Genomic DNA, 19,674 nt, shown 5'->3' with positions numbered 1-19,674 from the left:
CGCCGAATATCACCCCAAGGACTCTTCACAGGCGCAGAAGCAGGCAGCGGGTGCCATCGAGATCCAGAAACTCCTGCTCTGCCAGTCCTGGCAGCGACACTGCACATGCTGGAAGATGAAGGACTGTATGATTGAGATGGTGGGTAATTGTCTCCCTTATTGCTTATAATTCGGATGGGTGGAGATGGAGGTGGAAGATCCCTCTTTGCCAGACCAAAGCTGTACTGGAAGCATGGTATTGAACAGTAGAACTTTAAGAACTATAATTGTCCCTCAATATACCTGGGCATTGCTGCGGGCCCGGGAGGAAGAGACTACTGGACGGCAACAACACACAACCTCACGTTTAATGGGTTTGTTTTCGGGAATTATAAGCACTCTGCCATTGGGGTGGTGGGTAGTTTTAAACCTACTAAGCAGGGATGCAGGGAGGGGGGTGAGTTCTTCAGAGGAAAGAGGGGTGGGAGGGTATGGACCGGGATGCGATCCTGCAAGCAGCGAGAGTTACTGGAGACCTTCACTACGACAACGTGACAATTCGTTTTTTCCAGACTTCACCCTGAAGGTACAACGAGACAGACGCTCTTTTGAAGGCATTAAATGGGCTCTTAGAGACAAGGGATTTAAGTATATGATGTTCTTCCCTGCCAAGCTGAAATTCATAGACGGAAACAAATCTTGGTTCTTCACGACGCCTGAGGAAGCACAACGTTGGTTGGAGGAGGGTCCACTTAAGTCCCAACACCGTAAGGAAGAGATGAATCTCCGGAACGCCGAATATCACCCCAAGGACTCTTCACAGGCGCAGAGGCAGGCAGCGGGTGCCATCGAGATCCAGAAGCTCCTGCTCTGCCAGTCCTGGCAGCGACACTGCACATGCTGGAAGATGAAGGACTGTATGATTGAGATGGTCGGTAATTGTCTCCCTTATTGCTTATATGTGGGATGGGTGGAGATGGAGGTGGAAGATCCCTCTTTGCCAGACCAAAGCTGTACTGGAAGCATGGTATTGAACAGTAGAACTTTAAGAACTATAATTGTCCCTCAATATACCTGGGCATTGCTGCGGGCCCGGGAGGAAGAGACTACTGGACAGCAACAACACACAACCTCACGTTAATGGGTTTGATTTCAGGGATTATAAGCACTCTGCCATTGGGGTGGTGGGTAGTTTTAAACCTACTAAGCAGGGATGCAGGGAGGGGGGTGAGTTCTTCAGAGGAAAGAGGGGTGGGAGGGTATGGACCTTAATTGAGTTTATAGTGATTGTTGCTCCACTTACCCCCAATATAGACGTGAAATGTAATATTATGTATATGAAGATATCCAGACTAAGTATGCAAGAGATGCTTACTGGCAACATGGAAATGTTTTCTTTGTTGATGTTTTCTTAGTTACTGATCTGCGACTATCGACATACAGTCACTATGGTACATGGTTCACAATGACCTTTATTGTCCGACATGTCACGAGGATTTGTATCCCCAATGTCTTCATCTAATCCAATGACACAACACACCAAAGTGCCAGCACTGTCACTCCTCTCCTGGAATATCAATGGTAGACAAGATAAAACAATGTGCTCCAATATCTAAACGCATCTCCCCGGCGGTTATACTACTCCAAGAGACACATCTGATGGGCTCCATGTGTAAAGCCCTTGATCAGTGGGGGTTTCAATTAGTGGTCCATTCGGAATTCTCCACAGAGTCCCAGGGACTGGGGATTTTAGTGCATAAACGATTCCCCCTCATTGTCTACCGCACTTTTAAGGATGACCAAGACCGCTTCGCGGCTATATCGCTTCAATGGGAGGGTTGAATGTTTAACATTATATCTGTTTATGTCCCACCTGCCATGCCCTGCTTTCAGGATTTGGGCAACTTCCTCCTAACACTACCAGACGGAGACCTACTAATAGGAGGGGACTTTAATATGGCTGTGAATGATGCACTGGACCGCACACCTAGTCGCCTGCAACACCACGCTAGTTCCCCCTTGGCTGATTTTTTGGGGGCACATGGCCTATTGGACATCTGAAGACTCCAAAACCCGACAGAGAGACAATACACATTCCACTCGAGAGAGCATAACAGCCACTCCTGCATAGACTACATACTCACGGCCAGTGCTTACAATGTTCAACACTCCGTCCATCATTCCCCTTGGTTTTTCTTTGTTCGCCCTAAGTTGGCAGGGCATGCCCAGACGTGGCTCACTTTGCCACTGGATTCTAGCTAGCCTGGCTGATGACGGCTGATTATAGAAATTAACAAGGACCCCCTGAATGGGATACATTTCCTGGGTCAGGGTAAAGCAATCGGATGCGAAGGTAAAAACCCAGGCAAATTAAAACAAATTATCTGGCAAAGAAAGATACAATAGAAAAACCACATAAGGAGAAAACACAAAAAACTATGATAACATGAAAGATTTGATTATACTTATAAAAGTTGATATGAACATGTTCAATGATACAAATATTTTAAAAGTTTTAAAAAAAAACAAATTTTCAGTCCAGTTGATGTACAATATTCAGGGAAATATTAAGCATTGGTGTTTCCCGAAATTAGTCGAGGAAGCTGATATCTGTCAACGCGTTTCGACACATGCATTGTGTCTTCATCAGGACAATTTCAGCAAAATTCTAAAATTAAACAGATAAAACTTTAATAGACTTTCCTTATGTTTGAAACAATACAGTCATTGTTGTTCAACATAGTCGTATTATAGTCCATTGCCAGAAAGATGATAATTTAGCATGATACATCGCTAAAACAAAGACATATATTATGATTTAAAGAAGTATCTATACTCAACAAAGTGATCATATACATTCTGAAGACTAATGTAAATATTCAGAAGCTCATAGAATGAGAAAAAGAGCAGATTTTAGATAGAAACAAAGAGTAAAAAGAAACAAGTTAAAAAGTTACTGGTGCTATTCTCCTAGCTAATTTTTGGATCAAATTTCTAATTTCCTATAAATCAACCTTGCACTTCCTAAGGATGTCACCAGTTGTATCCTTGGGTAGCACCGTCTAATGATTGTTTTTAGTCATGTTGGAATCTTATTTTCAGTTATAAACAAAAGGTACATTAGACCTAACTTACTCGTGCTGTATACTATCGGGAGCTAAAACTCTTACCTTACACTTGAGAAATGATTATTCAGGAATTAAAAGTTCAGATTCATAGAGAAGGAGTTTCGTCTTTATTGCTACATAGAATAAAACATAAGATACAGAAAAAAACAATTAATATATTTTATGTTTAAGATTAGGGATAACCGCATCCTTTTTTCTTAATAGACCTTATTAGACCTTGTCATGCCTATTTATCAATTTATTTTATGTCTTGGGGTAACACTCCTAGAATTCTATGCATATGTGCTTTCACTTCGTGGAATACAAACATTCCCCCTCAGATGCAAAATGGCGGATTTTGGAAAAAATCTGCATTCCAAATGACAAAGGAGGAGAAAAGATCAGAAAAAAGAAAGAAGTCTATTGGATATTTACCCTTGGTACTTTTACTCGGGGGTAAATAATGAACTCCTGTGGGAAAATGCAATCATGTAAATTCTACCTTTAGAAGTAGATCGCAATGAAACCTCTGTCACTTTTGTCTAGCTTGCTCTACCTTTGCTGTATCCATTGTATAATTTATGTCTATATAGTAGCAATTATAAATATTTGTGGTTTTAATCCCTATTTGCTTATTGTCGATAATATCAGAGAAAAGGATGATAATCATTGGTGCAATTGCCGCTGACATTTATGACTTGACTTTATAAAAAAATATATCCGTGGTGTACGATCACCTTTCCCTTTAAGAGAGGGAGTTCCCACACCTGCTAGCCATTTGGGAGGTCACATGCATATATAAACGAATCCGGTTCGAGTATACAAACCTTTCTACACGGACGAGCTACCAGACGCCAGATACATCGTCAACACTCAGCTCTGCGGAGGTATGTGCGCTATGAACGAACGATACATCCCCTAAAAAACATTTCATCTTTAAAGGCGATTTCTATAAAATCCTATTATAATTATTTTTTTAGCAGATTAAAGAACACGCATATGTATGTGGAACCTTGCCGTATCATCTCTGACACAGCAATGTAAACGTCTTGATCGTACAACACACTCAAACGGCTTCGTTATCGGGTAAAATCTGCCGCTTATAGTCAGATGTAAACCTGGCCAATATCATTACAGCTACAATGTAACATTAGATAATTGTCTTATTTTAGGTCAGCAGAAGCACAGACTTTTTCCCTGACTTGCCTTATCCAGCGTATGTAGCTAGAAGTCCTCGAGTGTTCCCTTCGAATGTCTGACTCTTATTTGCAGGTAATAATTCTCTGTTTGATGGTAGCACACAGCAACCTTCGTCATGTCGAAGATTCCTGAAATACGATATATTCTCTTTAAGCCTTTTTCAGAACGGTGCAAGTGAGATCTGCTTTTAAAGACCCGAATAGAACTCGTAAGGATTACCGCATTAAACAGGAATCTCCGCAAGTGTCATTTCGTGAACTAAAGGTAAAATCTCGCGATAACATGGTGATTCCCAGTTAGGATATACTATCAATTGGGATAAGTTAATGCTATACATATTACATGGACCTCCCCGACGTCTCCCAAGAGGCTGTAAGGTCCAAATAATCATGGACAGTTTTAAGTATCTTGGTATATACATAACCTCCGACAGCGACACATTTCTAACACTCAATTTACAAGCCCCTGTGCAACAACTGAAACAGGATATTTGGCATTGGAAGGCACTTCCACTCACCTTGCTAGGTAGAGCGGCTCTTTTTAAAATGCTGGCCCTGCCCAGATTTTTATATGCCCTGCATAATACTCCCTATCCAGTCCCTGACTCATATTTTCGAGCAGTTAACTCAGAGGTGGCGGCTCTTCTGTGGGACAGCAAACCGGCAAGAGTGGCAGCGACTAAATTGGTGAGGAGCTTGTATGATGGCGGGATAGCCCTCCCTGATATTAAAGTGTACTACTGGGCTTCGGACCTTACGGTTATTAATCAATGGCTTCATGTGCCGGACACAGACCCAGCCTACCACCTCAACAGAATGACTCTAGGGAAAAATTGTGTCAATAGAGCGCTTTACAACAGTCAGAAATCCCATAACCTTATATGCCCAGCATCACACACAGCTGCATCTGGCACACAGTGAACAGACACTTGAATTGGACTGACAAACTTACGGAACACACACCCTTAAGGGACACACACAAACTTGGAACACCAGGTAATAGTAAAGGTTTTCAAAAGTGGGATTTGATTGGCATATCCCGACTGGGGGATCTTTGGCATAAAAGGATAGTCGTCAGCTTTACTCATCTGCAAGAACAGTACTCAATGGCTCCAGGCGAATGGTTCAGATACTTGCAAATTAAACATGCGATTGAAACAGCCCTCCCCACACCGGAGACGCTTTCTGAATCCTCCCCCTTACAGGACCGATTACTTACCAACTATCTCCACAAAAAAGCAACTTCATTGACTTATAAAAAAATCATTAACAACTGACCGGACCCACTCGCCCGACTCAGGGAACTTTGGCACTCCGAAGTGGGAGATATGGAGGACTCTGACTGGCGAGAGGTGCTAGCCTCGCCAAAAGAAGTGGCAATCTCCTCCAGACTGCGACTGGTGCAGTTTAAAATACTACACAGGACCTATTACACACGGACGGTATTACACAGGATAGGAAGGGCCCCTGACCCAAGCTGCCTGCGTCTCTGCAGGGACATAGGTACCTATTATCACACCTTACGGGAATGTCCCAAACTTGCGCCATACAGGGAGGAAGTGGTAAGAGCAATAGCAGACGTCACCGAGAAACAGGTCCACTTGAGCCTCAGTTTTGTATGCTTAATGTATGGGGTCTGACAGATCTTACCCACGCCGAACGCCTATGGGCTACGACTGGCATGACAATAGCTAAACGGAACATAGTGCAAAAATGGGGAGTGGGGACAGTACTAACAATAACTCAGAGGAGTAGAGACATGGATATGGCCATGGTAGCTGATAAAGCCACATTTATAAATAGCAAATCCCCCGCAAATGGGCTAGGGCATGGGGAAAGTGGAACGTGCACAGAGGGAACATCTGTCCCCCCCCAGAAGATGATAGTGACTCGGGTGAAGACATGTAAAGTTGTGGAATTAAATATGTACCAAGGCAGAAATGTTTAACGAGTAACTGTATAGAAATAACATTGTGATTGTACAAATAACACACGCAGATCTGTACTGTTGTATTAATAATTTTAATTAAAAAAAGTTTATAAAAAAAGCACAAAAAATTAAAATAAAATAAAATCCTGACACGCGAACGAGGGCAGAAGTCTACATGCAACGGAAGCAGGGGCTCCTTTGCTTAGAGAAGGGCTGTACAGTGTGAAGGGGGCACCCACCGGCTCCCAGAACAGCTCTCATTTCAGAGAGGTTTTTGTTTCCACACCGCAGGTTCCTGCCTAAAGCTCTGTGTCAAGCTTTGCTCTCCCATTTGAGAAGTTGTACCCGAAGACGATGCTCCGTCCTCTCAACACACCCATCCGACACTTGAAATAAGGTAGCATCCCACAAATGACAGCATGTCACTGTGTTGCGGCTTCTCCAGCAAGGGTTATGTAAAATGTGATGTAACCAGGACTAAGGGGTTTTCTAGTGAACTCCTATGATATCCAAATTGTATAAAGAGGACACCCTCAACCGTTCTAGTTTGTTCCCTCTCGGGCACTTGCAGTGTCTGAATGATGGAGCCATCTCATGAGATATAATAAACGCGTGTTTTGTCCCACTCCAGTGTCAATCCTCATTTATTGAACCCGTAGACAAGAGGGTGTCCCTGCACCAGTGAGATTGATAAGAATCTCGCTTCTACACTTGGCGCCCAATGTAGGGCTCGATTGGGGGACACAGCTGGACCAGAAGGAGGTCATTTCGATGGGACAGAAACACTAAGGGGCACCTCGCAGACTGAGACTTGTTCTCGGGGCCAAGGTGGTTTTCAGCTTATCGACCTGACCTTTGTGGCAGCTGTGTGTCTCAACTAGGGCTTTTTGGTTGCCATTTTTTAAAGTGATCTATTGATCTGAGGATCGGCAGGTGGGAGTTGGAGTACTGCGATCAGGTAGGATCGAATTGGTTGTCTTTTTGGATTTTTGTTTGTAAAAGTCATTTGCCCAAATGCCTTTGACAGGTAATGTGAGAATTTTTTCTCATCTTTTGGTTTTAGTATAAGAGTCTCTTAACGCTATTTGTTAAGAAGTATTTGGTAAACATGCCTGTTGTTGTTGCAACATAGTTGTTCAGAAGAAAGACAGCCAGCGCCTTTAGGAGGCACTCCGAATTATGACATGTACATTAAATATGGTATTTCTTCCATACTGTTTAGTGCATTATGGCATAAATATACAAAAGCAGATCCTAGTTTACAGTGGACACTTCATGGTACATTTGATTCAAATAAATTGCAATATATAAAAGACAATTTTTTAAAAAGAAAAGTAGGCAGAGTATTCTTAGTCCTGTGTCTAAACCACTGGATCTTACCATTGGACCTTTTACTGTTAGTGCACCGTTCCTTCTTGCAACAAATTGTTCTGATAATTAGCTGGGTCTCGACTTACTCAAACATTTCCATGCATGCATCTATTGGTCACCGGATGGTGTATAAGTTATGTTTGGTAAGCCGATGCGTAATAAGCAGTATGTTATTGATGAAGTCTCACATGCATTATCCACTGTTCTGAATTCTGTGTGGGCAGAGGGCAATAGTGACGTGGGTTTATTATCTATTGAACCGGTGCATATTCAGGTTAAACAGAATGCTTTTTTGGTTCGGATACCTCAGTATAAAACATTGCAGGAAGGTAAACGTGCCTCAGTTCAGATGATAACGGGTCTTATTGTAAAAGGAGTAGTGGAGGAGACTGATATCAATGTTTGTAATAGCCCTATCTTGCCTGTTTTGAAGTGTTCCATTTCTGAAGGTAAAGAAAAAGTTTATCGCTTTGTAATCGATTTGCGTGAAATGAATAAAATAGTAGTGCCACCGTTTCCCATAGTTCCAGATATTACTACTTTATTGACAATGATTCTAGCCACGGCTTGCCTTTTCTCGGTAATTCACCTCAATAATGCGTTCTTTTCCATTCCCATTGCACCCTCTAGCAGGTATTTGTTTGGTTTCTCTATTAAGGGGTGCTCATTTCAATTCTGTTGCGCTCCCCAGGTGTATACAGAAAGTCCGAGCATTTATAGTCAGGCTCCTAAACGTCAACTTAATACCTTGCAGTTAACCCGGGCACTTCATTTTTACAATATGTGGATGATCTACTGATAGTAGCAGACACCACTGAACTTTGTATTGAGGCTACCCTGCTTTTAATGACTCACCTTGTGAAATTGGTCCATAAATAAGAAGTTGCAGTTTTGTCTACCAGAGGTTACCTATTTAGGTTCCCTCTTGTTGAAGGAGGGAAGGACCCTGACCAAAGACAGAATTCAGGTTATCATACATACACCTATTCCTCAAACGCAAAAGGACGTTAGAGCAATGATTGGCATGGCGTCCTATTGTCATCATTGGATTCCTAATTTTTCACTCATTATTAAACCCGCCTTATGACCAAAGATACCCCGTTTCCCTTGACTTGGTCTTTTGAGTGTCAGGATGCATATCAGCAACTCAGAGAAGCGTTATGTTCTGCACCTGTATTGGGAACATCTGATGACACAAAACCATTTTCTCTTCATGTACATGAATGAAAGGGTTGTACATTGTCTGTCCTAACACAGCCACACGGGGACAAACAACGCCCATGTGCATACATTTCTGCAGTTCTGGACTCTGTGGCTACGGCACTCCCTGGTTGCCTGAAAGCTGTGGCAGCAACTGTCATTTCGATCAGACAATCAGCAGGACTTGTATTGGACCACAAATTGATGGTTTTTGTTCCCCACTCAGTCGATGTATTGTTGAATCAAACTAAGACCCAACATTTGACGAGTGCTCATCTAACCGGGTACAAACTCACTTTGTTAGCAACACACATTGCTCTTAAACAATGTCTAACCCTAAATCCTGCCACTTAGTTGCCATTGCTTTCTGAACAGCCTAGTGATATACACAATTGTATTTTCACCACTGAAGAACAAACTAAGGGTCGAGTGGATCTTACTGATACTCCTTTGTCTGATGCCCAGGGTGAATTGTATATAGATGGGTTGTGCTTTAAATTTCCTATTCACTACAAGAAAACCTAGGGGTCTTATATATGAGGAAAAAGGGAGCCTCTAATTCAGGGTAACAATAGCATGCAAGTCTATCAATTACTAGGGCAATCTTGCTACTAATTTAAGCATTTAAATAATACACACAGGACCAAATAGTGATTGTGGGTGAAACCAATAAACAAATATAGGATTCCCATCAAAGTCTTGTTGTGATCAATACTATCATCTGATCATCCTTCAGGGATGGTGAGTCTCTAGATCATTGAGACGTTTCTACCAACCTCCGGTCGGAGTTGGGTTCAGACCCACAGCCACTCCTGGACAGCGTAGATAATAATGTGTGATGGGAACCAGTGCAGTGCAAAACCAAAAAAGGGTGTATTGAAGTGGTGAATTAAAATAGGATAGAGGACAAACAAAAGACTTTATTAGAGATTGGCCTCTTCCTAATTAAAACCAGGAACAGTGCATGAAAAGACCGTTTCTAACAAATAACTGTATAGGGGCCAACATGTTTCAGCCTTAAGGGCAATACCCTAGGCTTTCTTCAGGGCCTCTGTTCTTTAATTTTTAATGCTACTGCATGTGTTATTCAAAAAAAGTGGTAAATAAAGTATACAACAAAGGATATAGGTGACCGGAAACTAATTATTCTTTTCTCCGTGTCAGTCCGAAATGTCTCACACCTAAAACAACAAAACACCATATGAGGAATACTGTGTGAGATTTTTAATGCTATTCACCAATATTAGGTACAAAGTAAATTGTCACTCACCCGGGTAGACCAGAGACCAGACCTCACCTCTCCTGGACCAAGCTCAGGAATTTGGAGGGCCCGCTCTAAAATTATGTGGAAAAAGTGGCTTAACATAAACCCTGGAACTTCCATTGTTGCCCCATGTAGTTTAGCTGTTTAATGAGGAAAAAATGGGGTACAAACTAGTTCTGAAATATAACTAGAGAAGGCTACCAGCAATAGTGTAGTCAAAACTAGAGACCCGCGGCCTGCAGCTGCTCTACTTGCATAAAAAACTAATACTATGTGGAGGATCTAAGGGAAGTTCATAGACCCGCCTAGGTTACAATCCCCTATAATAATATTCACTACAAGAAAACCTAGGGGTCTTATATATGAGGAAAAGGGGAGCCTCTAATACAGGGTAACAATAGCATGCAGGTCTATCAATTACTAGGGCAATCTTGCTACTAATTTAAGCATTTAAATAATATACACATGACCAAATAGGGATTGTGGGTGAAACCAATAAACAAATATAGGATTCCCATCAAAGTCTTGTTGTGATCAATACTATCATCTGATCATCCTTCAGGGATGGTGAGTCTCTAGATCATTGAGACGTTTCTACCAACCTCCGGTCGGAGTTGGGTTCAGACCCACAGCCACTCCTGGACAGTGTAGATAATAATGTGTGATGGGAACCAGTGCAGTGCAAAACCAAAAAAGGGTGTATTGAAGTGGTGAATTAAAATAGGATAGAGGACAAACAAAAGACTTTATTAGAGATTGGCCTCTTCCTAATTAAAACCAGGAACAGTGCATGAAAAGACCGTTTCTAACAAATAACTGTATAGGGGCCAACATGTTTCAGCCTTAAGGGCAATACCCTAGGCTTTCTTCAGGGCCTCTGTTCTTTAATTTTTAATGCTACTGCATGTGTTATTCAAAAAAAGTGGTAAATAAAGTATACAACAAAGGATATAGGTGACCGGAAACGAATTATTCTTTTCTCCGTGTCAGTCTGAAATGTCTCACACCTAAAACAACAAAACACCATATGAGGAATACTGTGAGAGAATTTTAATGCTATTCACCAATATTAGGTACAAAGTAAATTGTCACTCACCCGGGTAGACCAGAGACCAGACCTCACCTCTCCTGGACCAAGCTCAGGAATTTGGAGGGCCCGCTCTAAAAATATGAGGAAAAAAGTGGCTTAACATAAACCCTGGAACTTCCATTGTTGCCCCATGTAGTTTAGCTGTTTAATGAGGAAAAAATGGGGTACAAACTAGTTCTGAAATATAACTAGAGAAGGCTACCAGCAATAGTGTAGTCAAAACTAGAGACCCGCGGCCTGCAGCTGCTCTACTTGCATAAAAAACTAATACTATGTGGAGGGTCTAAGGGAAGTTCATAGACCCGCCTAGGCTACAATCCCCTATAATAATATTCACTACAAGAAAACCTAGGGGTCTTATATATGAGGAAAAGGGGAGCCTCTAATACAGGGTAACAATAGCATGCAGGCCTATCAATTACTAGGGCAATCTTGCTACTAATTTAAGCATTTAAATAATACACACAGGACCAAATAGGGATTGTGGGTGAAACCAATAAACAAATATAGGATTCCCATCAAAGTCTTGTTGTGATCAATACTATCATCTGGTCATCCTTCGGGGATGGTGAGTCTCTAGATCATTGAGACGTTTCTACCAACCTCTGGTCGGAGTTGGGTTCAGACCCACAGTCACTCCTGGACAGTGTAGATAATAATGTGTGATGGGAACCAGTGCAGTGCAAAACCAAAAAAGGGTGTATTTTTGTGCTTTAAATTGCCTGACGGCACCACGACTGCAGCCTACGCTATTACTACGCTGCACACAATTGTGGAGATGGCTCAAATCCCCTATAAGTCTGAAAAAGCTGCCGGACTTATTGCACCCCTGAGAGCTTGTGAGTTTAGCCAAGGACTGTTTGTAAATATCTATACAGACAGTCAGTATGCCATTGAAGTTGCACGTAACTTCGGACACTTTTGGCAGGAAAGGGGTTTTCTGACGTCACATGGAACAAAGATCCAACATAGAAAATTAATTCAGAATTTATTGACTGCATTAACGTTACCAAAGCAGGTGGCTATTGTTAAGTGTAGCGCACACAAGAAAGTAGTAGATGATGTGGGAAGAGGCAATGCTTTTGCAGACAGTACTGCAAAAGAAACAGCACACAGCCAACAAAGGAAAATGTGTGTAATGTATTCCTCTTCAGAAAAAAATTACAATGGTAACAAGGAGATTAGCTAGATTCAACAGATGGCAACAAAGGAAGAAAAGAACATTGGGAAAAGACAGGAATGTTAGACAGTGAAAATTGTTGGAGAAAAGGGCCAGATGGGGACAAATGGAAATTGCCCAGTTCTTATGTATTACCGTTTGTCACTATGGCATATGGCCTAGCACATGTTAGCTTAAAAAGTATCACCGCACAGTTAGAGCAAGTATGGAAACATCCAGATATAAGACAAACAATTTATTTATTTATTTTATTTTATTTTTTTGCATTTGTAATGCGCACAGATACCCACAAAGGGTTTCCCGGCGCCAGGACTACGAGACCAGCAACACAGAAAGCGAAACGTCTAGAGGCCATAATTATTTATTTGTTGAAAAGCCAGGTTTTAATGCTTTTCTTAAAGCTGGCGAAGTTTTCCTCCTTACGTAGAGCTGGGGGAAGGGAGTTCCAGAGGACTGGTCCCAGATAAGAGAAGGATCTCCCTCCCATTCTGGCCAGTTTAAATCTGGGCACCACAAAGTTTGCTGCATTTGAGGAACGAAGGTTACGTGCAGGAGAGTAGGGCCTAACTAGTTTTTGCAAATACCTTGGTGCGGTTCCTGCCTTTATTTTAAACATATAGCTCAGGGCTTTGAACCGAACCCGGTTCTCTACCCTGAGCCAGTGCAGGTCCTTAAGGTGCTTAGAAAAATCCTTGCTGTCCTGGGGATTTTACACAGCAACCTGGCTGCGGCGTTCTGGACTAGTTGAAGCTGTCTGATCACGGCTAGGTTGGAACCCAGGTAAAGGATGTTACCGTAGTCAAGCCGAGATGTAATGAGGGCATTTACTACGGTCTTCTGGGTGTCGACAGGCAACATCCAGATGATCTTCCGCAGCCATTTAAGGATAGTAAAGCAAGTACCAGCCACTTTGTTGACCTGCTGTTTCATCGAAAGTGTATCATCGATGTGCACCCCTAAGTTCCTAACATGGGTAGCTGGAATAGGAAAAGCGCCCAGGGATGGCGGCCAGTGAATATCCTGCCAGAGGTCTCTGTTTTTACCTAAGAGAAGAATCTCCGTCTTCTCCCCATTTAGCTTCAGCTGGTTCATTGACATCCAGCTGAAGACTTCATAAAGACCCAGTTTCAGCACAGAGGGGGATGAAGGATCCGAATTGGTGAGGGAAAAAATAATCTGCGAATCATCCCCATAGGTCATGAGTTCTAAACCAACTCGCTCTGCTAGATCGGCGAGAGGGCGGAGATACCGATTAAAAAATAACGGACTCAAAATTGAGCCCTGAGGCACACCATGGGACGAAACAAAGGTATCTGACTGAGCCTGTGAAGACGAGACCTGAAACGTCCGGTTGCACAAATAGGATTTGTGCAACAACTGAGCATCATGTTAGACACTGCTTCATCTGTTTGCAACGCAATCCGGGGAAGGGAGTGGCTACCCCAAAAGGAGGGTTCGCTCCATATAGTGCACAATTTGAAGTCCTGCAGATGGATTTCATTGAACTAGAAAGGTGCAATGACCTTAGGTATGCCCTAGTAATCGTATGTGCCTTCAGTAAGTGGGCGAAGGCATATCCTACAAAAGATAATACTGCACTCACCACAGCAAAGATCCTTTTAAAAGAGTCTTTCCCTAGGTTTGGGACTTGTAGGATTTTATGGAGTGATAATGGACCTCATTTTATTGCACAACGTATTAAATTAATTACTGAGAATGTGGGCATACGTCCAAAATTTCATGCTACTAATCATCCACAATCTGCTGGGTTTGTGGACCGTTATAATGAGACTTTGAAGCTTAAATTAGCTAAAGTGCAGACCTCGGCTTAAGTGGCCGGATGCTTTGCCATTAGCTCTCATGTCCACACGAGCAGTGGCACATAGCAAGTCAGGCCTTACACCTTATGAGGTGGTATTTGGAAGGCCAATGAATGTATGGAGTCCCCCATGTCCTAACAAAATGAGAGAACTTGAGTATCCTATTTTGTTACATTACTTGAAGGAACTTGCAGACAATCTCTCTTTGATTCATCAACAGGTGTGAGACTCACTTCCTGACAATTCTGAGGGTCCTGGGCACTTGTTACAACCCAGTGATTGGGTCCTGACCCGCAATTTCCAGCGTTAGAAGAACTTGGAACCTCGTTGGAAGGGGCCTGAACAGGTCCTCTTGGCAACACGAACAGCAGTCCGAGTTACAAACAGAAGGAGTTGGATACATGGCTCACACTGTAAGAAGGTGCCAGATGATCTGACTCAGATTACAGAATCTGAGAACACAGGAATTGCACACAATATTCTCAGCAGCAAAGAAAAGACGGATCATTACTTTACCACACCTGAAGAATTGCTTTTCACTGATCCAATGATAAGTGGAAGAGAGAGGTACAACTGAACGGAGTGCTTTGAAAAAAAGGGTGCGGTGAATTTGGTCCGGATAGTGGGCCCACTTGGCAGGAGACTCTGTTCTGCAGAAGCGGCCGAACTAGGTTCGGCGCGGTTTGTGGCGGGGATATCCTGAATCCGTGGAAGAAACCAAACTTCTGAACTTCTAATTGAGTTATGGCAAAATCATCCGTCTTACAGTATTCAAATGGAGAGAATCTGAGGGTTTTTGGTGCAAAAACCTCCTGACACTGTTCGAGTGATTATCAATCTGGTATGCCCAGGACTGGAAGTAGAGTCAAAACTTTCCACTTCTTGGCCAAGGAGTCTGGTCAAGAGTAAAATAGCTGTTGTTTGCCTTGGCCCAGATCTTCAGTTCCCTGACTTTTCCCCGACAGGATTTTATAGGGGACCTGAATTGCATCCTTTGAAAGAGGCAGTATATCTAATGATCCCTGAAGCCAGAGGGAATGAGTACTTGCTATATTGGCTTCCTTTTTTATGTGCTATTATTGACCTGCAAGCCTTCAATAATTTTTTTTCCTTTATTGTTCAAGTTTGGACTTTGTTGAGGTGAAACAGTGTTGTTTAATTCAAATGTTTGCTTATTCTCTAAAATTCCCCATTGACTGGTATATGCATTGGACAGAGACCATAGACTCTTTTTTTTAGAAGAAGAAAGAACATTTTGTGCAGCATTTTAAAGAGACAATACAGTTAAGAACATTGTTGCTTTTCAGTCACTAAATATGGAGGAAGAACGCAAGGATATTCAACACCTCACGTTGTTGGGAGAGAAAAAACGAAAACGGATGTCCATCTGTTTAGCAGCATGAGTAATTAGTGTTATAGGAATTTGTGCAATAGCTTGGTTTGTACATGTAAAATTTCCAGTGCATACGTTTGTACCCCCGACATCCACACCGTCCGAACATTACCATTTCACACTGTCACCTTCGCAAAATTCAAAGGACAGCTCGAAACCCGTTTCCTAGATCGGTCCTTAGCGAAGGGACATGTGCCGCAAAAGCGCCGATGACATTAATCCCTGGATTGGAGCACAACCCTAGACTATGACACCCGGCGAAGGCACTACAAGACTTTCATTTTCCCTGGTTACTTAATTCGCTGAAACTCACTGTCCATAGTTGATACTTTCATTGTATTTTTGTTACTTGTATTGATACATTCACCGGATTTTTGTTACCTGTATTTTTGGTCTTTTGCAATTTGACAGTTGTAAAGCGCTCCGATACCCTCAGGTCTGGCCACTATATATAACTTCAACATAAATAAATAAATACATGTCGCCGATAGATGAAAAACATAGACTCTCCTACAAGAACAATTCATTTATTCGAATGTTGCATTACACTCATAGCATTGCTAACATTTCTAATTGTTGGGTTACCGGATTGTTACCTGCACACCAGGGTGCAGGGTGAACTCCTCTCATTCTGCACCCATTGTACCACAATGGTTCTTGTTTTGCACTTTTGTTGGCGGCAAAAACTAGGTGTGTTTTTAGTGCTGATGCAGGGGGTCTTAATAAGAAACTGAATACAGTATGTTATCCATATGATGATGGTAATCTGCAAGCGAAGGGATGGGAATGGGAAACTGAGAAATATGCTGGAGGTACCGCTGCCACGAGATATGTCTTCACAAGGACAAGAACCAAATTAGTGAAAAGATTCCCTATTATAACAGTAACAGACACACAAGCTCCCCTATGTGTAAAAGGTTTTGGTCCCATTTTTGTAGGTAATAGTGATTGTAACACTGTATTGACCATAACAGGTCCGGCTCTTACTAGTGTTCTAGCATCCCATAATACATATTTTATTTGTGGTAATAAGGGTTATTTTTATCTACCTCCAAGATGGTCAGGGATATGTTATGTATCTTTCCTCCTCCCTTCCATTTATTTAGCTCCAGCTTCTTATCATAAGACTGGACTATCACCTCTCAATCGTTTATTAACTCGGAGAATGATAGATGTCAAAGCAGTGGATCAGACTGACACCTCACTGCAAGAATATGTTGACATAAACTTGAGTATGTTTTTCTTTGTTGGGCCACCCCTTAACAGTAGGAACATACGAAGACTCAGAGCAGTTGAGGCAGTAGCTAATCAGACTACGACAGCTCTAGGTAATATCACTGAGGAACTGCAGGCGGCAAGGCTTGTAGCTTTGCAGAACCATATGGTTCTAGATGTTATTCTTGCAGATCTTGGACGTGCATGCCAAATTATCGGTACCTGTTGCTGTGTTTATATACCACACAACGCACCTTCCGTTTATCAGGCCATTTCTAAATTGCATAAGATAGTGGCCGAGATACATCAAGACACTGGAACATGGACCTGGTCTTGCTGGTTTTGGGGAATTGTTATGTCGTGGGGATGGAAAATACATATTTTTGCAGCTTGTATAGTAGGCACTATTCTAGGATGTTGCCTTTGTATTCAACTGTTGCAGTATGACGTTGATTTGTTTTTTTTCATGTAGTTTGTAATTATGAAGGTTTTTTTATGCATATGTTTAAAAGATATTCTTGATTGGAAAAAATGTATTTAGCGAAGGCTACAAGGAGGGACTGCTAAGGGGTTAACAATTGTATTTTCTTACATTAGCCTCTGCTCTCATGCAATTTTGTATACCAGCCCCATTTTGTGTTTCTGCGGGTACTCTGGTGAAGTTAAAATGTACGTGTTCACTGAAAGCTGCTTATATTTATAAGGTTTGTGTGTTAGAGTCAGCAGCCCTGCCCTGCCGAAGGGCCTATGTGCACAGATGTCTAATCAGTTTGCCCACCAACGCCTATAACCTCCATTGCCTATCTATGAAAGTTACATGGGTAGGGGTTTATCAGGATTCTACGGAACAGCATGTAGGCATTGTATAAGAGGTTGTGTAAGCGTTATGTAAAAAATGCCATAAGAGGATTATGTAAAATGTGACGAGCCCATTCCAGTAAAGTAAATGTAATTAGAGCTGATGTTGTTTACCTGAAGCAGCCAGCTGGAGGAGGCTCACCTTCTGCAGAGCGCAAACTCCACGATTAGGTGAAAACCAGAGCCAGTGCATGGGCGGGACAGCTGTGAAGGGCAGGCACAGAGCAGTTCCCCTGCTCTGAGGCCTCCATTTTACTCCTATGCTCTGCTGTGAAGCAGGTCAGGCTGGAGCCTGATGACTGAGGGGGTGGGGTAGGGGGAGGTGAGCAGAGAAAGTGGGACCCTGAAGCCAGGAAATAAACAACAATAAAATGAAAACAGCTTCTGAAAGGGGTGCACTGCTGATATATAATCTTGACAGTTATTAGCAAGCAACCCAGGGGGCGGCATGGCAGGGGAGGCAGCAGTAACACAACTGGGGTGCTAAGAGGGGTGGGAGGAAGAATGCTATGAGGGGTGGGCGGAAGAATGCTATATTTAAATGTAGGCAGCTAGGGCACTGAAACTGAACACTGACAAACACTAACAGAGCAGGAAACCAAGAAAACATAAAGTACCCAGGAGAAAAAATATAAAGAACCATAGCTGAATGAGACAGTACTAAGCCCCTGCTCTATGGTAGGAACAGAAGAGAGAAATGCGGGATAAAAAGGCAGGACTGACCACTAGGAAGCTAGGATTTTTGAAGGATACTGACGTAGACAATTGAAAAGCAATACCAAATAAGGGGATGGACTTGATGCACACAGACTGATTACAGCAAGTCTCGAAGAGACAGTTACATTGTCTAGCTCGACCTAAAAATAGTGCACACAAAGGAACATACATAAACAAGCATTGGTAAATGTGTTAGGTTTCGCATATCTGGTTAATATTTTTTGTTGTTGTAAGATTTAGCTTGGCGAGCGGTGTGCAGTGTGATAGTGGAGGGTGCAGCAATAGAGGCATGAGTGCCGTGTGAGAGTAAAGAGTGCAGCACCAGAGGCAGGGGTCCAGTGCGAGAGGAAGTTGGCGGGAAGTGAGTGAAACAGAGGGGAATGAGAGAGTCGGCGTAAGAGAAAATAAGTGGGACTAAGTGATAGTGAGATTGGGAGAATTCAAATGAGTTTGAGTGATAGCATGTGAGTGTGTGAATTAATGAGAATGGCTTTTTAAGTGAGAATGAATTGAGTGTGTAAATGTAAGTGAGCATAGCTGAGTGAGAGTGAGCATGTGAGTATGTTACACTTGTGAGTCTGCTGCTTGCCTGGCATACTGAAGTTAATTCTTATGTATGTGTAGCTGGAGCTGGCATATTGCAGTCAATTCTTCAAAAATGGGCACCCAGAGTAAAATTCATGTCCTGGCACAAAGAAGAAATTCTTGGCATAATGGCCACCCAGAGCAAAACGCTGATACTTGCACACTGGGTGTAATTGTCAGCACAAGAGCAACCCACTGCAAAATTCTGGTTCTAACATATTAGAGGCTATTCTTTATATTTGAGGCACCCATGGCAAAATGTTGTCTGTCACACAAGAGGTAATGCATTTTTGGCATATGGGACAGATAGCAAATTGTGGGCCTACTGGATATAATTTTTGGCATTAAGTATAACAGTGCCACAAGGGTTGGACAAGGGCAGGTAACACTGACAAAATAAGGACCCTGACATACTAGAGGTCAATTTTGACATATAGGTCACCCATGTTATGTAGATCGCGTCAACAGAAAAAATCTTGTGTTTCCATATAGTGGCTACTAATCCTCATCTCTATTAATCATTGGTAGCTAGAATGAATTTTGATTTGAATTTCTTTTTACTGATATCAGCCACATTGCCCCACCCCCCTCACTACTCTTGCGCACACGTAGGATCTGCAGACTCACTAAACTCAAGCACCCGGACCTAGTTGGAGATTTATGGCTATGGCTGCTTTGTCAACAACTGGGCTGGGCGGCGGGGGCGGTTCCTTTTAAAAGTGATTTATCCTACAGGTGAAACACTGCTGGGGTGAGCCTCCTCTGC

Source organism: Lissotriton vulgaris, unplaced genomic scaffold (genome assembly GCF_964263255.1).
Source record: "Lissotriton vulgaris unplaced genomic scaffold, aLisVul1.2 SCAFFOLD_1181, whole genome shotgun sequence".
Lineage (NCBI taxonomy): Eukaryota > Metazoa > Chordata > Amphibia > Caudata > Salamandridae > Lissotriton > Lissotriton vulgaris.
The sequence above is the reverse complement of the archived record's forward strand: the minus strand, read 5'-3'. Positions refer to the sequence as shown.